Genomic DNA, 6,238 nt, shown 5'->3' with positions numbered 1-6,238 from the left:
GTGCCATCAGTGAGAGCCCACCACAGCTCATGGTGCCAGGAAGACATCTGTCAGTTCAGACAGGACTGCTCTGCTCCAGGAGAAAGCACGGACTCCATTCCCAGCCAGCAGCTGCCCAGGAACTGCAGCACAGTGGCTCCACATCGCCCAGAAACCAACCTGTGCCAGCCTGGTGTGTGACCCCATGTGCTGCACAGCCCTGCTCTGGGGGGCAGAAGGCAGCTGGGTATCTTTGTTTTCATATTATTTATTTCTGAGAACTGGCATTTATAATGAAAAGCAGATAAACTCTGGGAAGAAGGTTGTGTTAGCAGCCTGGCTAATGTCAGATGTTGGGAGGCAGAGAGCGATTTGGTTTTAATAAGAACTATCAGGACCAGCACAGACTTTTGACTTTTTATCCTGAATTACAAGTATCCATGTACCACCATGCGCATGTAAATCCAGAGCAGGAAAAGACCCCTGGCTGTGAGCCGTGTCTTTTATGAGGAACCAAGCAACATCTGGCTCTCTGTGAGTCTTGTTCTTACCTATGTGTCACCTAGTGGCACCAAGCGTTCATTTGTTGCACAACAGAGGTGCTTTTATTATGTCTCCTAGCCATGAGATGTCTCTCAGACTCTCAAGTGTTGCACTGTTCTCTCCGGACATGGCTGTGCCCCTCCGAGCCTCTGATTGCAGTCCTGGTGCTCCGGACAGGCTCGCAGCCCGATGGCCAAGGCTTTGCTCCGCACCTCGCTGCTCTGCCCGAGCCGGCTGCTGAGAGGGAGCTGTCCAGGGTACAAAGACAGAAGCAAGCACTGGATCTGTTCCCACAAGGTTTAATCAGCCAAACATGTGCCCGTGCACACAAAGTGAGCTGCTGTCCATGAACTGAATCTCAATGACCCTTGCTCTCCTCAGACAGAATTGAGCATCTCTTCATGTATTACTTGGAACAGCTGTTAATTGCTCTCAGCGTTGTTGTTCGGCTTGGAGTTGGTGGACCTCTTCTGCTTGGTGTGCATCATCTCTCAATTGGTGGGCAGGCTTCGAAGCCACCCTCTTTAATTGTAATTCAACTACTTGTGATATTTTGGTACCAATTAATATTGATTTTACAATTGGTTTACAGAGATGTTGTTTTATTACTAATATATTTAATGTGCAAATCAATAAGAACACTTGTTTGGCTCTCTCCCTAGAAGGTAATAAAATCAAATATCTCAAGAGTAAAATGCTATCTGATCCATAAATGGCAGCAGCAGATGCTTAATGTAATAGTTAAAGACTATGCAGCATTCTTGGCACCTTCCATGCATTTTCCACATACACTGTACTAAAGTGACACTCAATAACTTGCTAGTTACAAAAAGTTTGGTAAATTTGTTGGCACCACATCAGCCCAAATGAAGTCATCAGTGCCAAGGAATGGTGCCACGTGGACAAATCGGATGTTCCCAACTGCTCCTAGAGGCAACGCAGGCTGCAGAGGTTCTTCTGGGTTCCCCAGATGTGGAGTCCATAGCAGAAGACAGAAGCACTCAGATGCCTCTCCTGCTTCCTGGATCCCAGGTGGGAGTGAGCGACTTTTTAGGAAAAACACCTGAAAAGAGGAGAGAGAGGACATGGATTTCTGCAAGCTGACAGCTGTCCAATGCTTCTAAAAATGCAATGCTTTGTGGGTTCTTCTGGGAGGCATTTGCAGAGAAAAAAATTAGACAACGCTTCTATTCCATTACAGGCTTCCAGCACTTCTCTTCCATTGGGTTTTGCTACTGTGGGGGCTTGTTGGAAGGCAGAGCTGGTAGGGCTGCAAGGTGTGGTGGGTGGGTGGGGGGAGGCATGCAGCATGGGTGGGGGCATGCAAGGCCAGGAAGAATTAACTGAGGTCAAACTGATTCTAGAGAGGCTGGCAAGCTGCAGGGCAGAGCAGGGAAGGAGCAGAGCTTTGCACATTCTGTCTCTGATTCCCACAGAACCAACACCAGATTGGTTGCCTTGTGCTGCCAGCACTGCTGTGCCACACCACAATGGAGCAGCTTCAGTGCTGAGGTTTGTGACATATACTAACTGCAGCCCCTGAACACAGACAGGGAATTTACCTTTGGCTACTGAAACTGATTTATGGGTGAGCAAATAATGAACTTGGCAAACAGTGCATAATAAAGAGAAAAATCTTACACTTTTAATTAGTCAAAAATAAATGACTGAGCATGGGATTGAATCCATTGTCTTTGCATCTCAAGTTCTTCATCTTTCTTTGCTAGTCATGGCCTAATAAACATACTGCAGAAGTTTCTATTTTCTTTTAAAATGAGTAGAGAATTTTGAAATTTCCTTTTCTGAAAAGGAAAGCAAGAACCCTTGGTTCATCTCTGGCATTTTTGTGTTTTATATACAGATTTGCCACCTCTTGTCAAATACTTCAGGTCTGACATAGTGGCTTTTTCCAGCAGAAGAGCATTCCATGCATTTTCCCACCAGCTGTGAGTTTTATCTGAGCTGCCATGCTCCATCCTCCTCCACGAGACAGCAAAAACCAGCAGAAACAGGCAAGAATCCTCCCTAGCCCTGAACCCCCAGCCTGGCTGCTCACACAAGGGCTCTCTGGGGGCTTGTTGGCCAACGGATAACAGGGTCTGCAGACATAATTCCCTGCAATTGACCCAAGGACACCGCTGTTCTTTGAGTGACCCCAAATGCCTGCTGCTCTCTGCTGAAGTGCCCTCTGGAGAGGTCGCAGGGGGATTTTTGGCCAGGTCCATGCAGGCTGCCACACACCAGCTGGGATGGGACTGTGGCATCCCTGAGCTCAGCCCACAGGTGTGCGCTTGGACCAGGATCATTGCAGGGGCTCCCAGAAGCACCAGAATGCCCGAGCACAGCGGCTCTTCTCCTGCTTCAGCAGCTCTGGGAGGAGCAGGTCTGTTATTGCTGCTCTAAGAATTATTATTCCTCTCAATAAATGATGCAAGCTAAATGAATGCAAACAGCACCCTCCCGAATGCCGGCTGTTGGTAGCCTGGTGCTCTGCTCTCCCTTCATCATCTCCTCCTTGCAGACAGGTGAAATGGGACAGCTGCATTTGTGGGGAAGTTGTAAAGTATAAAATGCTTCATTTCTTCATGGAATTGGAAATGTGTGTGGCCTCAAATCAGACAGAGGGCTCTGCCTGCACTGCCCCGGGGACTCACCAGTGGTGGGGCTGATTGTGGAGGGGTCACACATATGTGCATGGTGACAAAGCGCAGTGTGCAGTGCCCCCTGGTCCATGCTGCTGGTGCAGTCAGCAGTCAGGGCCATGCATGTAGCAGTGGCCAGTGCTGTATGGCACACCTGGGCACCTGCACCCCTGCAGAGAGGCACCTGCAGCTGCTGCTTCTACAGCAAGAGTGCTGCAAGGGACATGGGGCTCCAGCCAGGCCCAGCACCTGGTGGCCTCAGGATCTGAGGGGCAGAAAGAGACTACAGAGGTGTTGCTGGGTCTGACTGCACTGATCCCCTGCCCTGCTGCAGAGCTGCAGGTGTGGTCATGCTGGGATAGAATGCCTGGATTTCCCATTTGGAATATGCAAGATGGAGACAATAGAGCGAAGTGTAACCACTGTTTACTGAAAAAAATTGTCAAGGATTTATTTATTGGAAGTGACTGAGGAATATGAATTCTACACTCCATTTAAAATGCTTTTTATTTCTCCCAGCCTTGGGGCTCTGAGTACATCTAATTTCACCCATAGCTATAATTCTCTACCAAACAGTTCCTGCTTCTCCTCTGGGTTCCCGAGGAGTCATTTTGGTTTATGTCCTCTCCCAATGCAGTTCGTGCAGTGGCTGGAGACAGTTACACACCGGTGAACTTTTGGAGCCCTCCCTCCCTGCTGGGTGCACACTCACACAGCACCAGGCAGCGGTGTGCTCTGCAAACAGCTTGACACCACACTATATATTTATTTAAAAAAATAAAACGTTAAATGTCTTTATCATGTAGGGGTTTCTCCTGAGGAGCTGTGTATTTCACTTCAGACACTTTGATTGTCCCTACCTTGCAGCTAACAAACTATTAGTTTTGTTAGTATATTTATTCCGCTAAAATTGGAGCCCGTGATTACAAATCCAATACTGTGATTGAGTCAGGATTTGAAAATAAATCTGTCTGGGGCTCATCTGGCATTTTGGTGCAGCAGAGGATGGGAGCAATGCTGCTTTGCCCAGCTCCTGGCCCCAGGCCGCACTGTGCGGGAACCTCATGGCTCCACCACTGCAGTTGTAGTTGTGGGCTGTTTGGTGCTGGAGTGTGGCCACTTCCCATGTGAGCCATTGTGAACACAGCACTGGGATTTGGAAACTGTGTGTATTGCATTCACGGGTGTTTCCACTCTCATGGTCTGCTGGGCAGCCCAGCAGCACCACTGCAACACAGTAAGGCTTGAGCCCAATGCTTGGCATCGTTCAGGACAGTGTGCAGCAGTCCCTGTCCTGGTGTATGCTGCATGCTGCAGGGACAGCAGTGCGCCCTGGGCCAAGTGCTGCCGTGGGTAAACTGCAGGAGGGCTGAGCTCAGAGCCACCACCTTGCACTGCTCCCTGCTCCTCTGAGCCATGCACTGAGAACGTGTGCCAGCAGTATGTACACATGAAAAGGGACTGTCAGGGAAGATTAAAACCCCAGACAGTCTTTATCGTAAGATTATTTTTTCCATTTATTTATCCTTTTTTTTTTTTTTCTTTTTTTTTTTTTCCTTTTAGCAAGAGCAGTCAGGTTTTGATATGATTAGAATTGCAAATCTTGCATGTTAAAAGGGAAGCACAGGAGTAAAAGGATGCTGCCTGTGTAATGAGACACATTTTAAATCCAGGCTAGGTAAATTTTGTGTTGAGCATAAAGGGTATGAAATAAACTAGCAGTAAGCTCAGCAAATGCCCCAAGGCGCGTCCCCATTAGTATTCCCATTTGTGAGCTCACTTCATAAGACTAATGGAGTTGCTACCTGGGGACATTAATTGTGCATGACACCATTGCTGAGCCTTTGTGCACTCTTACTAATATCACAGTGCCTCCTTGACAAAACGCCTGCAAAGATTACAAACATACCTAAAATAACTGCCACATTCACACTCATATTTGACAGGGATCTTCAAGTTCAGTTACAATAGAATTACCATTATTTCTTACACCTCTGGCTTTTTATTACATTAAACAATGGTTGATATTGGTTCCTTAAACCAGTGTCATATTGTGTAAAATCTACCTATCTTGGGCTTTCCTATTAAGCCTCCCATTCATCAGGGGAAGGCATTGCTTCCATATTTGACTCTTCTTACAAATGTTATATATTATATACTTAAGCACACATGCATGTGTATACACGTACCCTCCCTCCATTTTAAAGGCACAGCGATAATTTTGTTCTTGCAATTAATACTGAGAGGACCTGCACAGTGTTAGGTGCTTTGCAGGTCTTCCAGCATTAATTGTAACATGAGCTGCTGGGAAAGGTCTTCCTGTGTCTGTACTTCTCTTTTGAATAGAAGTGTCCAGGATTAAGATGACAGATTAGTGGATTTGCTAAATTCACAGACACCAGAGCAATATTGTCTTTAGTGAAATGGTTGAATTGGGCTCTTTGGGAGCTCAGACACTGAGCTCTGTGTGTGCTGGCTGTGTGTGTGCACCAGTGTGCCATGTTTGCCACATGTGCTGTGTCAGTGCTGATGCTCTCCCCCCCGTATGTTGGCTGCAGGATCTGCTCCTGCTGCAGGCAGCGCAGCTCTGGATGGAGAGAGAGAGATGCCTTTGGGAGCCCACTGGAGATTTCAGCCTCAGAGGCAGTGTAAGGACACAGTATGAAAGCAAAATCATGGAGACTCCTTGGGGATCCATTGCTCATCTCCTTGGAGTGCAGAATTTATCTTTGAGTGATCATATGCATGCTTTTATAATTTTAGAAATGGGGTGTTCCTGACACTGTCAGTGTGCCACCAGCACTCAGTTCGGCCGCTTCCTCTCTTCACTGAGCTCCTCTAATCTGTTCTAGTGGAGAAGAACCATGGTGGGCTGCAGGTAAGAGAAGGTGACTGATGGGCGGTGCATGAAAACATCTCATGTCTTTTCTTGCTGGCGGGCAGTGTGGACATGAGACCACAACAGTGTTTTCTACTGGCCAGGTCCTCCTGAGTTCACCAAGAAGCAGCACTGAGTGCCAAAAGCAAAGTGTGGTTTCATCTTCAAAGGACAACAAAACAGTTTTTCTAGGGAT

Source organism: Coturnix japonica, chromosome 21 (genome assembly GCF_054131305.1).
Source record: "Coturnix japonica strain WE chromosome 21, WE-NBRP24, whole genome shotgun sequence".
NCBI classification, from domain to species: Eukaryota; Metazoa; Chordata; class Aves; order Galliformes; family Phasianidae; genus Coturnix; species Coturnix japonica.
The sequence above is the reverse complement of the archived record's forward strand: the minus strand, read 5'-3'. Positions refer to the sequence as shown.